We start from the raw sequence: 16,311 nt of genomic DNA on the forward strand, positions 1-16,311 counted from the left end.
GAAAGAAGAATTATAAAAGGCTGGGAGTGACAGCACATGCCTGTATCCCCAGCACTCAGAAGACTGTGGCAGTCTCCAAGCTCCAGGACAGTCTAGGCTACACAGCAAAACACTGCTTCAAAATATTTTAATGATTATATAATAAGTTAAAAAGAATAATAAACTGGCTGGAATAAATGCTAATGTTTAGAGATGCACACTTGGATAATCACACACAAAGAAAAGCAAAGAAGTCATCTTAAATGCCAAAATAGTAGTAACTATTAAGAAGGACAGGGTTGCGATTGTGAAGGGGGCATAGTGAGATCTCTGGGACGGCTGACAAAAATTCACTTGTTTTCTACCTTATAAGAATTCATTAAGACTTTCATGGGACATGCTCCTTGGGCTAGTATCCAGATATAAGTGAGTATATACCATTTGCCTCTTTCTGCTTCTGGGTTAACTCACTCATTATGATCATTTCCAGTTCAATCCATTTGTCCACAAATTTTGGAAATTCCTTGTTTTTAATAGCTGAGTAGTATTCCATAGTGTAAATGTACCACAGTTTCTTTATCCATTCTTCTACTGAGGGACACTTAGGCTGTTTCCAGATTCTGGCTATTATGAATAAGGCTGCTATGAACATGGTTGAGCATATGTCCTTGTTGTGTGGTGGAGCATCTTCTGGGTATATTCCAAGGAGTGGAATAGCAAGGGGCATGTCCCATGAAAGTCTTTACTTACCAGGAAAGTGGGACAGAGGGAAAGACATCCAATTGGGACTCTAGGTGAGAGAAGCATGGGAGAATGGGGAAATAGAAGGATCCAGAGGGTCCTAGAAACCTACAAGAAGAACATTATGATGGGCAGATCTGGACCCAGGGGTCCTCCTCAAACTATGGCATCAGCCAAGGACAATACGTGCAGTGAACTTCAAATCCCTACCCAGATCTGGCCAACGGACAGGACATTCTCCACAGTTGAATGGAGAGAGGGGACTGACTTTCACACAAACTCTGATGCCCCATATTTGACCATGTCCCCTGGATGGGGAGGTCTGGTGGCACTCAGAGGAAGGATAGCAGACTACCAAGAAGATACATGATACCCTATGAGCATATACAGGGGGAAAAGGTCCCCCTCAGTCACAGTCATAGAGGAGGGAAGTAAGGGGAAAATGGGAGGAAGGAAAGAATGGGAGGATACAAGGGATGAGATAACAATTTAGATGTAATATGAATAAATTAATAAAATATATTTTAAAAATATTGATTTCTACCTACAATAATATTACACAAATGAAAATTTGGAATGACTATCTATTAATAAAGTTTTTATTAAGAAAAAAAGAATTCATTAAACCAACCATTTGTTTTCTGACATTGTCTACATATGTGTGCAATGCTCTATGATCAAAAAGATTTTTTAGAGCCAGCGGTGGTGGCGTATACCTTTTTTTTTTTTTTTTTTTTTTTTTGTAGTACAATATTTATAATAGAAACTGGCTGAAAACACTACATGCTAACAGACAATATGATACACAAATAGGGTGGGAGTAGACAGGAAAGGGCAGAGGCCACAGGCCTACACCAAGAGCCTTTCAACAGACTGCTGAATGGACTGGGTCTGCTGCTTTAGCTGAGAGCCTTCTTTGATGGTAACAGAACAGGCGATGACAGGCCTGGAGACGCCACAGGCCCGTCCTAAACCCTGCTTGGAGCGCACAAATACATAGGGGACATTTTTGTCTTCACACAGCAGTGGGAGGTGCAGCACACAGCAAGGGCTCGGTGTCTGCTGCCATCACAATGAACTCAGAGATGCCACTGTTGAGTGTTTTGGTGGCTTCATTGGCTCGTTTCCGAAGCTGCTTGTAGTTGCATGACTGCTGAACAAGGTCCAGCAGCTCCTTGGTGAGGTGGGCATCTGCCAGGGGATAAGCCTTCGGGTTCACATCGGGTTCACACCGGCCTCGCCGCGACCCCGAGCACAGCCCACCTCGGATAGACTGAAACGCCGCGCAGAAAAAGCGTGGCGTATACCTTTAATCCCAGCACTCGGGAAGCTAAGGCAGGCAGATCTCAGAACTCGTGAAGCCAGCTTGGTCTACAGAGCGAGTTCCAGGACAGCCAGGGCTACGCAGAGAAACCCTGTCTCTCTCTCTCTCTCTCTCTCTCTCTCTCTCTCTCTCTCTCTCTCTCTCTCTCTCTCTCTCTCTCTCTCTCTCTCTCTCTCTCTCTCACACACACACACACACACACACACGCCGGGCATTGGTGTCACATGCCTTTAATCCCAGCCCTCGGGAGGCAGAAGCAGTCAGATCTCTGTGAGTTCGAGGCCAACCTGGTCTACAAAATGAGTCCAGACAGCCAAGGCTACACAGAGAAACCCTGTCTCTAAAAAGAAAAAAGAAAAAAACAAAAACAACAATAACAATAACAAAACATACTTTGAAGGAGCATTCTGCTCATATTACAATGACCAGTGATGTTTGATTGTTTCCTTTCTCTGCACAAAGCTCTTGAAGGCTCCTTGTTGTCTTCGAGATAAAATATAAATGTTCTGGGCGGGGCATACTGGCGCACGCCTATAATCCCAGCACTCGGGAGGGAGGCAGAGGCTGAGGCAAGTGGATCTCTGGGAGTCTAAGGCCAGCCTGGTCTACAAAGGTCTACTAAGGCAGCCAGGGCTATGTTACACAGAGAAATCTTGTCTCTAAAAACAATAAAATAAAATAAATAATACACACACACCCCTTGCATTCAAAGCCTTCATGATAACAACTCTGCATCTCCCTGGCCTCCTCTCTGACCTTTTCCACTCGTCTTATTTCTCTACTATCAATACATTTGGAAATTTCGACTTGTAAAAAAATCAACATGGGCCAGGTGAGGTGGTGCACTCATTGGATCCCAGCATTCAGGAGGCAGAGGCATATGGATCGCTGTGAGTTTGAGGCCAGCCAGGTCTACAAAGTGAGTCTAGGACAGCCAAGGCTACACAAAGAAACTCTGAAAACAAAACAAAAACTTGCTCTTCTTCAAGAATGGGCCTTGGTAGTTCCCTCTCCCCCCCCCCTTCTCTCCCCGCCCCCCGCCTACCTGTCTCTCTCTCTGTCTCTGTCTCTCTGTGTCTGTCTGTCTGTCTGTCTGTCTGTCTGTCTGTCTGTCTCTCTCTCTCTCTCTCTCTCTCTCTCTCTCTCTCTCTCTCTCTCTCTCTCTCTCTCTCCTCCCCTCTCTCCCTTTTCACCTCACCTACCAACTGCAGCTGATTATACTAGCAGAGAGTGTCTGATCCAAGCTAGGCCAGTCAGATAGTCTATACTTCCATTCAGAGTATTTGAATTTGAAATTCAGGATAACCAGTAAGTCCGAGGTGGTGGGGTCGGCATTACCTCTCCTGACAGTGTGTAGATAGACAGACAGTGTCCAGGATAGTCAAGGCTACACAGAGAAACCCTGTCTCAAAAGAAAAAAAAAAAAAGCAAAACAAAACAACAACAAAAACCTAATGTCTGACTATTTATACCCTTGATTCTTCTCAACTCATACCTGGGTCTGAAAGGGTAAGTGGTGAATGGGTAGACAAAAGCAGATTTTGGAAGCAGTAAAACATGTGTATAATACTATATCCATAGATATGTGTCACTGTACATATGTCAACAGACACAGAATGTGTAACACCAAGAGTAAACCATACTGTAAAAGCTGCAGACTCTAGGTGAGATACTATTCTCTTTGAAATGTGTCACTTAACTATCCTCACTCTGAATCCTCTTCCTCTGGCACCGTTCAATCCCTTACAGCTCACTGGTCACATGGTACTGCTTGCATGTTCCTTCCTGTCTGCACTTAAGCTCCTTTTCCACGCCTCTTAGCAGGGGAAGAAAAACCCAATAACTGCTTCTGTAATGAGCAATTCTGTCGATTGTTTACATTTACAATTATTCTGTTAACTGCATTCTATCAAAAACACTTCACTTTTCACTCCATACCAAAAAAAAATCTATAAAGCCATCAGATAACATTTATGGAAATAATTACACTTAATGTATGCACAACACATACTGAGCCCAGGAAAATACACTGACCTACTGTCATCAAGTCAAATTGATATATTAAACTGACATTTTTAACAAGCATAACTGTGTGGCACTATAACAGAATGTAATAAGTTAATGTAATGACTGCAATTATCCACCTCAAATTTCTTTCTGGGAGAAGACAGGATAGAAATAAATAAATGAGTCAGAAGACTACAATTAACATTATTTTTATCAGCCAAACCATATTGTTACAGTTTCTCCCCTTTCTTTGTTTGCCAGCACCTATAATCAGCATCAATATTAACTGCTTGTACTGCTACCATATGTACAGTGTGAAACTCATCACCCACTCTTACTGACAGAAGTCTCTGGACAGACTGCACTGCACTGCACTGCCACTAAAAATAATATCCCTAGAACATTCTAAAGAGCCTTTAACTACTACATCTTCTACTTCTGGGAGTTCTAGTCCAGGCCTGAAGACCGAAGAAGAGACTGAGTGGCTGATACTTTCCTTCCCATACCCTTTCCAGTCATTGATAGTCCAAGAGACTAGAAAACAGTGCGGGCTATTTCTGTTGGGACCTGCCCAGCAGCCCAGAGCTAGTGAGGTCATGGATCTCACAGGACGGCCTTCCCCCACCACTTTTACTAAGCTAGTGTAATTCCTAACTGTATTCTAACTGCGGAACCCTTGTAATGGCAGGTCAGGGCAGCTCACACTCATCATCACAGCAGCTTCCCTTTGCAGCAGACGGAGATCATTGCAGAAAACCCCAGCTCGTCAAAATGCAGAGAACAATTGATTGTGGAGTGCCCAGACCCAGTGAATACATTCACAACACAATTCATAAGGTTCGGGGACACTACAGAAGAGCCGATGCAAAGATATAAGTGCCAAAAGCCCAGCAAGTCTACTGTGATAATGTGTCCCCTAGAAATGACAAGGAAGCCACACCCACAGTACCTCAACAATATGGCTGCCTAAACAGGATGTGAACATTGACAACAGACATGCTATCTCAGAGGAGGCCCCAAAGAACTATGGACAACTAAGGGCTGCTGAGAAAGAATTAGTCCTACACTGAGATGAACCCCTAATTGGTGATTCAATTCCAAGAGGTCATCTCTGAAGTCCTATACATATAAGCAACACTAAACAGACTCAGCGGGTTATATTTATACAGGTATGTACCCAATAACAATTAAAGAAAAAGAGACCACAAATTGAGAAAGAGTGGGGAGTAGGTACATGGAAGGGTGTTGCAGAAAGAAAGGGGAGGGGGAAATTATATAATTGTATCTTAATTTTAAAATATATTAAATATTAAAAATAAATATTTAAAAGAAAATATTTTTTAATGAGGCCAGGCATGGTGTTGGACGCCTTTAATCCTAGCACTCAGGAGACAGATTTGAATAGATCTCTATGGGTTCAATGCCAAGCAGGTCTACATACCAAGTTACAGGCCAGACAGGGCTGCAAGGTAAAAATAAAATAAAATAGGGGGAAACAATATTTGGCAAGCAAGAATCGGCTATCTACAATACCAAAAAGACCAGGATGCCTTCACGAAATCATCAAAATAGGAGGCCCAGGTAAAAGCACAAAATGGGAGAAGGGGAGGCACAGGTTCAAGGTGTATATCCACACGTGAGCCCAACAAGCTCTGGTGGTTAGTCCCAAACGCATCACACTGACAGCTATGATTAACTCAGTGGGACAATAAGCCAACCTAAACTAGTAAATGGGGTGAGGATGGGGGGATTGGAGGAGGAATGGCTAGTAGAGGCAAGAAGGAAAAAGGAGAGGTTGGGGAGAGGGAACCAAAATACATAGTGTACATGTATAAAATAACAAAGTTTATTATGAAAATTATAAAGAAATGAGGGGAAGGAACTGACTAGGTAGAAGAATTTGCAAGCTACAGACCATTGGCCATCTAATTCTATGTCCTGGGACGGTGTGTGGTCCATTGACCATCTAATTCTATGTCCTGGGATGATGTGTGGTCCATTGGCCATCTAATTCTATGTCCTGGGATGGTGTGTGGTCCATTGGCCCTTCTAATTCTATGTCCTGGGATGATGTGTGGTCCATTGGCCATCTAATTCTATGTCCTGGGATGGTGTGTGGTCCATTGGCCATCTAATTCTATGTCCTGGGATGGTGTGTGGTCCATTGGCCATCTAATTCTATGTCCTGGGATGGTGTGTGGTCCATTGGCCATCTAATTCTATGTCCTGGGATGGTGTGTGGTCCACAGTGGATGAATCATCAGTGGCACAGGCTTACTCTTCTGCTTCCCAGCACTCACAGAGGCAGATCTTCCATCACAACAATCATAACCTAGCCACTAAAATCCACGTGGCAAAACCTTCCAATACTATAACAGATTTAAAAGGAGATAAGAGAATAGTGAAAAGGGCATTCATTAATTGGTTTTTGCGGGGGGTGGTGGGGTGGTGGCTGTTTTAGACAAGGTTCCACACAACCTCTCTATGTATCTAAGGACAACCTTGAACTACTGATTCTCCTCCTTCAAGTGGGTACCACTGCACCATTTATGCAGCTGCTGGGAGTCACACCCAGGGCTCTGTATGTGCTAGGCAAGCCCTCTACCAACTGAGCTATAGTCCAAGCCCAGCACAAGGTATCTTAACTAAATGGATAAACGGTCTCCTAAGTGACTCTGCCCAACTAGAGCACTCATGAATTTCTTATTCCTGTACAGCCTAGGCACTAATTTCCATTGGCAGAATGGTGCACAGCTACAACACCACTCTAGGCCTGTAAGTCAATATGTCTTGAAATAGTTTGACTCTTTCCTCATACTTTTATTATTACCCTACTGGAAAAAAATCTTTCCATTCAATCAACACATTTCAACTAGTTCTTTTAAACATCATTTCTACATATGATATATGAAGGTAGAAGGGAGAACACTGGAATAAAGGGTTAAGCAGGGACTGAACAAGGGGAGAAAAAGAGATGAGGGATGGGTTAATAACAAAAGCTATATATTAGAAAATCTATGGAAACCTACTACTTAAAATATAACAGTACACTGCTGTTGTAAGTGGAAGTCTGGGGGAGGGGAGCTTCACTAAAGACTCTATAACTGACCCAAGACTACAAAGTGACAGATCCACAGCCAGTTTACCCTGGGCGTAGCCCTGACCTGGTTAATTCTCACTCTCAACTGGACACAATCCAGAGTCACCTGGGAAGAGAGACCCTCAATGGAAGGGCTGCCTTCAGATTGGCCTGGGGCATGTCTGTGGGGCCTCATCCTAACCTGAGGTTGATATTGGAGAGAGCAGCCTACTGTGCGTGCTGCCACCCCTAGGCAGGAAGCTCTGGCCTATGTAAGAAAGCCAGCTGAGCACAAGTCAGCACGTGAGCAAGCAGCATTCTCCCCTGGCTCAGCACTGAGTCCTTGTCCTTACCTTCCTCAATGATGGACTGTGACCTAAAAGTGCAAGGTAAGACAAACTTTTTCCTTCCCCAAGAGGCTTTCAGCTGGTGTTCTACCACACCAACAGAATGAAACTAGGGCAAGCCCCTGAACAGCCATTCACGGCCTACCTCTAGCCTCCTCATGACTATCAAGCTAATCCCTTTTCAACTGCATTAACAGACCACTAGCTTCCTCAAACCTCAAAGCTAAAATGTCACCAGGCACAATCTGAAACCTATACAGAGATTTCTCTGTGATCTGTTTCCACCAATGTATTTGAAAATATTTATAACTTGCGTTTGTTATTTAAGTACAAAAACTTCATGATGGCTACAGAGATGGCTCAGTAGGTAAAGGCACCTGTTACTAAGGCTGAAGGCCTGGCCAAGACCCACATATTAGAAGGAGAGAAATGTCTCCCACAACCTGCCCTCTGGCCTCCAAGTATGAAACATGGCACACACAAAACCTAAATAACTGAAATGTTAAAACTTGATGAAACTATACCCATGTTGGAGTGCTCCTTGGGGTAACCTGTGTCTTGTATTCTTTTCTTTAGGACAGTGATGGCGTGCTTGCCTAACCCATGCAAAGCCCTACATTACACTCCCAGCACAAAGTGAAGGGGAAGGAGGAGGGAGACTGCACAGGCTGGGGGAATAATACAAACCATACAGAGTTGCAGCTTAGAGTGGAGAGTGGATGTTTACAGGTAAGTTTTTCTCTGTATTATATATTTCGGAATCATTTAAAGATTTTAACTTGTTTTCAAAAGCCACAACTTGGGCTAATGAGGCTGACTCAGTGGGTAAAAACACTTGCCATCTAATCTGATGACCAGAATTCAGTATGAGGAGGGAGAGAGAGAGAGAGAGAGAGAGAGAGAGAGAGAGAGAGAGAGAGAGAGAGAGAGAGAGAAAATGTGTACAAATATTAACTTTTTTTGAACTTTGTTTTAAGATTTTATTGATTTATTATGTATGCAGTGCTCTGCCTGCATGTACACCTGCAGGCCAGAAGAAGACACCAGACCTCAATATAGATGGCTGTGAGCCACCATGTGGTTGCTGGGAATTGAACTCAGGACCTTTGGAAGAACAGCCTGTGCTCTCAATCTCTGAGCCATCTCCCCAGTGCCCAAATATTAAGTTTTGAAAAGGCAGAGATTAGTATGTTTGAGGGGTGGTGGAAAGCAACCCTTTTCACAACTCCATGCATGACTACCAAGTGTTCAAAACTAGTAAGGAAACTGGCACATTCCATGGACATAAACTGCCAAACATTCTCAACTCATAGTATGTTGAAGTCACTCAAGGATAACAGGGAAAGCTTTCCGACTATACTCAGGGCCCGCAGTCCAGAAACAAATCTCAACTGTGAAAAGCAACTAGAAATAAACAATCCATTTCCTGGGCTTCAATAAATTTTTAAAAATAGGCTAATGCTCCAAGTTTGCTTTACTGTTGCTATGATAGACTATCATGACCAAAGTAGAAGAAAGTGTGGATCAGCAAAGCAGGGAAGTCTCTGTATAGGTTTCAGATGGTGCTTGACCGCATTTTAGCTTTTGAGTTTGTAGGAGCTACTGATCTGTTACATATTCCAGAAAGATCTGCCTAACAGCCATGACCCAGAGGTGGGCAGTGAATGACTACCTTTCTTACACAGCCCAGGTCTAGGCACAGTTCCTCCAGTGTCAACTAACAGTGAAGAAATGCCCCTAGACATCGTATGCATGGGCCAATGTGACAGAAGCATTTCTTCAATGGCGCTCCCCTCTTCCTAGGTAACTCCAGGTTTGTGTCAAGCTGACAGCTGAAGCTATGACACTAATCAAGAAGTATCCAATAGCAAATATAAGGTGGCTGTGGGCATTTCACTACAGTGCATGGTATTCTAAGGCCAATTCAAAAGATGGGAGAAAACAATGCATGCATACACATTTGGACAAGTGTAAAAAGTCCTGAATGACTGCAGTGGTGATTGCCTGGAGCAAGGAGGTGAAAGGGGCTGAGGGGAAAGCACGGAGAAGAAAGGTTTCACTACATTCTCTATAGTAGTTAAAAATTTTGTACTAAATATACATACTTTTTAATAAACTGCTTTTGAAGTAGAGAAAAAGGCAGCAACTGTTGAGACTACTGCTAATAAGCCTACCAACTTTTCTGAGCTCTAACTCAAAGGCATTTCCTTTTCCCTCCATATCACCTCTTTAGATACTGACCAAGAGCCCTAACCCTGCTTGCCGACGCTCTGCCCACCTCGCTGTCCTCTCTGCAGCTGCTCGCAGACCTTCACTGCTGACCTAAACTCAAAATGCATGACTTTCTACCTCTCTTCAACCTCCTTTCTCCCCTAGCAGTGTTGGGTTTTACAGCTTGTCTGCTCTGTGTGTAGTTTTCCTCACAAACTCTAACAGAAAAAGGGGGCAGGGAGAATAAAGAGAAAAGAAGAAAAGTAAGCATGGAGAGAAAAAGAAAAATGAAGAGATTAAAAGAGGCAATAGCTAAGTAAGAAAAGCATGTTTTGCACAAAGGACAGCCAAACTTTCCCAGTGTTGGGTGGTTCACTGGAGAGAACATGGACCCCAGAGTCAAACAGACATAGGTTTTGATCCTAGTTCAGTAACTTCTTAGAAATAAGTAATGAAGAAAAAGACAATGGGGAAACCTGGGGTAGGAAGGTGGGGGTCCCACGGGCTTTTCATAATAGCATGCAAAGGAGCCACCAAGAATTCATAGCTGACTAGACCACAAATATAGTCTGTAACCTTAAAAACCACAGGTGACAACCAGGCGTGGTGGCACATGCCTTTAATCCCAGCACTCAGGAGGCAGCAACAGGCGGATCACTGTGAGTTCAAGGCCAGCCTGGTCCATAAAGCTGGTCCAGGACAGCCAGGGCTGCACAGAGAAACTCTGTCTCAAAAAAAACAAAAACACCACAGGTAACCTGAAATCAGGCACTGAACAAAACCTATGACAGCTGCTTAAGACCACAGTACAAGAGCTAGGAAAAACGACTATGTGAGTAGAGTGCCTGTTACACAAGCACAAGGCCCTGAGTTCAGTTCCCAGCACCCACAGAAAAGCTAGGTGTGGCCGTCTACACACCTGAACCCTAGTGGAGACAGAAGGACCCCATGGGTTTGCTGGCCAGCTACTCTAGCCAATTGGTGGGCTTCAGATCCAATGAAAGATCCTGTCTCAAAAAGTAAATTGGACAGCAATTGAGAGAGACATGTGGAGCCGGGCGTGGTGGTGCACGCCTTTAATCCCAGCACTCGGGAGGCAGAGGCAGGCGGATCGCTGTGAGTTCGAGGCCAGCCTGGTCTACAAAGTGAGCCTAGGATGGCCAAGGCTACACAGAGACACCCTGCCGTGAAAAAAAAAAAAAAAGAAAGAAAGAGAGAGAGACATGTGATATGTCAACCTCTAGCTTTCACAAAGGCACACACAGGGGCCTGCGTGTGTGTGTGTGTGTGTGTGTGTGTGTGTGTGTGTGTGTATGTATATATATATGTGTGTGTGTGTATATATATATATATTTAAAATTACAAAATAAGTAAACAGGAGCAAGAGAGATGTTTTAGCTGATAAAGGGGCTGCCACCAAGCCTGACAACCTGAGTTTAATCCCTGGAATCCACAAGGTGGAAGTTAAAAAAAAATTTAATTAATTCCCACAAGTTGTCCACTGACCACCATACATTCCCTGTGGCTCACATATGTGTGTATACATGTACACACTAGAAAGTCAGGGAAATTATAGAAAAGAAAGTTTCTTTTATGAGGCAGCCTGCTGGTAGTGCAGAGACTAAACAGCCCACTAACAAGGAGCCCAACTACATATGCCTACATTTTTAATTAAATCTAAGATGGCAGTTGTCTCAAAGAAATCTAGGCATCAAAGTAAGATATGAGGTTCAGTCGCCTCTCAGGATGCTCAGGATTATCTTTGGCATTTACCTCCCAAATCTTAATGCAGGACATTGTTAACAAAAGTGATCAGAAATCCTAGCCGACACAAGCCTGTCACTCCTGTGACCCCAGCACTCTGTGAGGCAGGAGGATGGCGAGCTCAATGCAAACCTGGGATACACAATGAGAGGCTGTCAGGAAAAAGGTGAGACAGAGGGGAAGAGAGCTGAGGAAGAGGAAGGGAGAGGGGAGGACAGCTGAGGAGGAGGAAGGGAGAGGGGAGGAGAGCTGAGGAGGAGGAGGAAGGAAGAGGGAAGGAGAGCTGAGGAAGAGGAACGGAGAGGAATAGAGAGCTGAGGAGGAGGAAGAGAGGGGAGGAGAGCTGAGGAGGAGGAGGAAGGGAGAGGGGAGGACAGCTGAGGAGGAGGAAGGGAGATGGGAGGAGAGCTGAGGAGGAGGGAGGGAGAGGAGAGCTGAGAAGGAGGGAGGGAGAAGGGAGGACAGCTGAGGAGGAGGGAGGGAAAGGGGAGGACAGCTGAGGAGGAGGGAGGGAGAGAGGAGGACAGCTGAAGAGGAGGGAGGGAGAGAAGAGGACAGCTGAGGAGAAGGGAGGGAGGGGGGGACAGCTGAGGAGGAGGGAGGGAGAGGGGAGAACACCTGAGGAGGAGGGAGGGAGAGGGGAGGACAGCTGAGGAGGAGGGAGGGAAAGGGGAGGCAGCTGAGGAGGAGGGAGGGAGAGAGGAGGACAGCTGAGGAGGAGGGAGGGAGAGGGGAGGACAGCTGAGGAGGAGGGAGGGAGAGGGGAGGACAGCTGAGGAGGAGGAAGGGAAAGGGGAGGACAGCTGAGGAGGAAGAAGGGAGAGGGGAGGCAGGAAGAGCATTAGGACAGAAGTCACATCCCAGCAGGCCCTGCTGAGATCCTGGAGAGAGGTCTGCTGGGGAACTACAACTATAAAAATTATGAGGAACAGACTTAGAGTTCTACATCAAAAGTTATGGTGGGGGCTCTAAGTCACCAATAATAGACAATATTATATTCATGAATTCACCTCTTATTTGCTTTTGAGAGAATCCCATTTCTATTTCAGAGAGTGAGAACAGATGTGTCCAAGAGACTCTGATCAGTAAGGGTTATTGGCATGGTGGCCAAATCACCTGCAAAGCAGGCCACACCTGCTCCTGTGCAAGCCAGGTTCCTCTATTCTTGGGAACTTTGTAAGGTGATTAGCCCTGACAGTCAGGAAGTACCAGATCCTTTCAATTTAGTCTCCTGTGGCATAATAATCACAGATCTGTATGATCAAGCCTTGATTCAGAAGTTACCAGCTGGATCCACACCTTCTGAGACAGGGCTGGCCCAGAATAGAAACCTGTTCTGAACCAGAAAGAGATGAACAAAACATATGTGTTCTACTAGAGTCCACCGCCATCCCACTGGGAAAGCAAGGCCCTCTTCGAGAGGTTCCCAGCATATTTTATAAGCTGGGATGGGCATCTGGTTACATACCCAGAACAGTAAACATTAGAACTTAGGCCACACAGCAGCAGTGAACAGCTTTACACAGAAACCAAAAGTAACAGGAGGATTGAAAAGAAACATTAGAATGCGGTGAGGACTAAAGACATGGCACCTTAGATAACACAAACTGATGATGAACAGCAGTGGAAAGCATTAACTAACTTCTGCTTCCTAAGAACCAGCAAATGCCAGCATGACGGATCACCCTGAAATAAAGACAATAAAGAAGGGTGAAGTGTTTTACATAAAGATGTCTCTTTTGGATACCATCGTGAAATACACCCTTTACATGGTAATTGGAGTGTTAAAACTTGGCAAAATCACAGTGCTTCTAAATGTCTGTCTGCTATTTCTCATCATGTCATTCACACCCTCTGTTCCAATCAAGTTGATTCTTCTAGAAACATTTTAAGCTAATATGTGAAATTATACTCTCTTTTCCTACTTAAAAGATTGATTTGATCAGGATATTTTAGATATATACATATACATATACATATGAATATATAAATAAATCATATCCCAACAATCAACATTTTAATGATTTACTTTTATTTTATGTGCATTAGTGTTTTGCCTGCATGTATCTCTGTATGTCAGATCCCCTGGAAGAGGAGTTACAGACAGTTGTAAGCTGCCATGTGGGTGCTGGGAATTGAACCCGAGTCCTATGGAAGAGCAGCCAGTGCTCTTAATGACTGAGCCATCTCCCCAGACCCTAATATTTCTTTAAACAATGAAACAAAGCCCGGCAGTGGTAGCACACACCTTTAATCCCAGCACTCAGGGAGGAAGAGGCAGGTGGATCACTGTGAGTTCGAGGCCAGCCTGGTCTACAAAGTGAATCCAGGACAGCCAAGGCTACAGAGAAACCCTGTCTCAGAAAAACCAAAAAAAAACAAAAAACAAAAAAAAATAAACAAACAAACGAGAAAAATCTCTATGAAACACAAACAGTGGACTGTAGCTCAAATAAGGATTCACCCTGGGTCTAGCAAGTTGGCTTAGTGGGTGTGATGGTTTGACTAAGAAAGGTCCCCATAGGCTCGTATGTTTGAATAGTTGGTCCCTGGTTGGTGGGCCTGTTTGGGTGGGGTTAGGAAGTGTGACCTTGTTGGAGGAGGTGTGGCACTTGAGATTTCAAGGGCTCTTACCATTCTCAGTGTGCTCGCTGCCTCTTTTTGGGGGATCAAGAGTGAGTGGTCAGCTGCTACTCCAACAGTCTACACCTCCACGCCCTTGACCCACTGTCACCACTAACCCTCTGGACCTAAAAGCCCAATCAAAATCCTTCTTTAATGAGCTACCTTGGTCATGGTGTTTTATCTCAGCAATAGAAAAGTAACTAAGGTGCCAGGCATGGTGGCGCACATCTTTAATCCCAGCACTCAGAAGGCAGAGGCAGGCGGATCGCTTTGAGTTTGAGGCCAGCCTGGTCTACAAAGTGAGTCCAGGACAGCCAAGGCTACACAGAGAATCCCTGCCTGGAAAAACCAAAAGAAAAAGGAAAAAAAAAAAAAAAAAAAAGATAAGTAACTAAGACCACATGTAAAGGTGTGCCACCAAGGTTGAAGACCAAGTTTAATGCCTGGATCCACACTACAAGACAGCCTCCTAAAACTCGTCATCTGATCTCCATATGCACACTATGGCAGGCTTGCACCTATACACATTTAACAAAAATTTTTTAAAACTTAAGAGAATAATCTCAATATTCAAAATATACTTGGGATCACATTGCCAATAGACCTCCATAGATTTCAAAGTATTTTGTTACATGCAAAAGAAATGAGTTAGGGAAAACCTTAGGAGCGTTAGCAACAAAGGAACACCTATTTCAGGGCTCCTCAGAACTTATAATCAAAGAGTCACTGGCATGGTTGGAGTAAAATGTTAATCAACTCTGGTCTAACTAAATCCCAGCTCCACACTGCAGGGGTGAGTTACAGCCATCTGCCCTCATAGTGTCATGTCTTTGGTATCCAACTGGGCTCTGTCATTGTAGTGCTAGGGGTGGAACCTAGGTCCTCACCTATGCAAGGCACGCCATGCTGCTGAGTTACATGTCCAGCCTAAAAGCACAAGGTCTTTGAAAAAAAATCAGTACTGTACAGTAAGGTAAATATTTAAAAATAAAATAATAATACAACTTACCACTGAGAGCTACTACTAAAACCACATTGAAGCCAGGTGGTGATGGCGCACGCCTTTAATTCCAGCGCTTGGGAGGCAGAGGCAGGTGGATCGCTGTGAGTTCGAGGCCAGCCCGGTCTACAAAGTGAGTCCAGGACAGCCAAGGCTACACAGAAAGACCCTGTCTCGGGAAAAACAACAACAAAAAAAAAACACATTGAGGTTTTCATCTGTTCATGTGTATATATTTTTTTCTTAAATAACTACAATCATATTAATACTTTTAGGATCCTACTTTACATTTTTTCACATAAATATTCCTGTATCTAAAAAAATGACTTAAAAGCTACGCCTTTCTCCCGTGCACATCCAGCGTCCTTGAGCCCTCCCTACAGACTAGGGCCGCTGTACCACAATATATGCATACTCATCTCATCAGGTCCTTCCAGGCACGGAGCCACTTCTGAAACATTTCTAAATTATAGCTGGCAATACTCTCATAGATACAGTGGCAAAGCAGATGTGTACAAAAACTTAGTTCGCTGGTGAACTTTCTTGCAGTGAGTCTTGTAAGTATGGCCCCATACTGTGCTGCTGCATGCTCAGACAAGACATACAGAGAAATGTCAGAGTCAGGGTTGAATACCGGGAAGAGTTTAGACACATTTGTAAGAGAAACTATTCTACATAAACTTCTGATGTTTTGCTTTGTTGCTAAGAGGATTTATACAAAATATGCAGATCAGACCACCCCATTTCAGTACCTCCCATTTGAGAAACAAAAGGATTCCAGAATGAAATGGCCTTATAAATTAAGTATGATGTTCTAAGGTTAGAATATACAAAAAGCAGCATGCTACCAAATGCTACATATGAGGAATATGTCTTTAAAAAGCATATTGAATATCTAATGTAAATACATAAAACCAAATCTGAGCCGGGCGTGGTGGCACACACCTTTAATCCCAGCACTCGGGAGGCAGAAGCAGGCGAATCGCTGTGAGTTCGAGGCCAGCCTGGTCTACAAAGTGAGTCCAGGATGGCCAAGGCTACACAGAGAGACCCTGTCTCGAAAAACAAAAAAAAAAACAAAAAAAAGCCCAATCTGATAAATAGCCCAGGAAAGAAAGCACTGTGATACTGTAGTGGTGACTAAGAATGTATTTTTTAAATAAATTTATTTACTTATTATTTTTTTTTTTTATTATTTTTAGAGTATTCAGCCAGAAGAGGGCACCAGATCTCA

The 16,311-nt window shown here is 43.9% G+C and overlaps 1 protein-coding gene and 1 pseudogene across 1 annotated transcript in view; both read right to left on the reverse strand.

Moving 5' to 3' along the window:
• Unc13b (unc-13 homolog B) overlaps positions 1–16,311 on the reverse strand; it is a 207,861-nt gene that overhangs the window by 126,555 nt on the left and 64,995 nt on the right. The window lies entirely within an intron of this gene.
• LOC127205628 (NHP2-like protein 1) lies at positions 1,465–7,637 on the reverse strand (annotated as a pseudogene).

Source organism: Acomys russatus, chromosome 2, assembly GCF_903995435.1.
Source record: "Acomys russatus chromosome 2, mAcoRus1.1, whole genome shotgun sequence".
Classification (NCBI taxonomy): domain Eukaryota; kingdom Metazoa; phylum Chordata; class Mammalia; order Rodentia; family Muridae; genus Acomys; species Acomys russatus.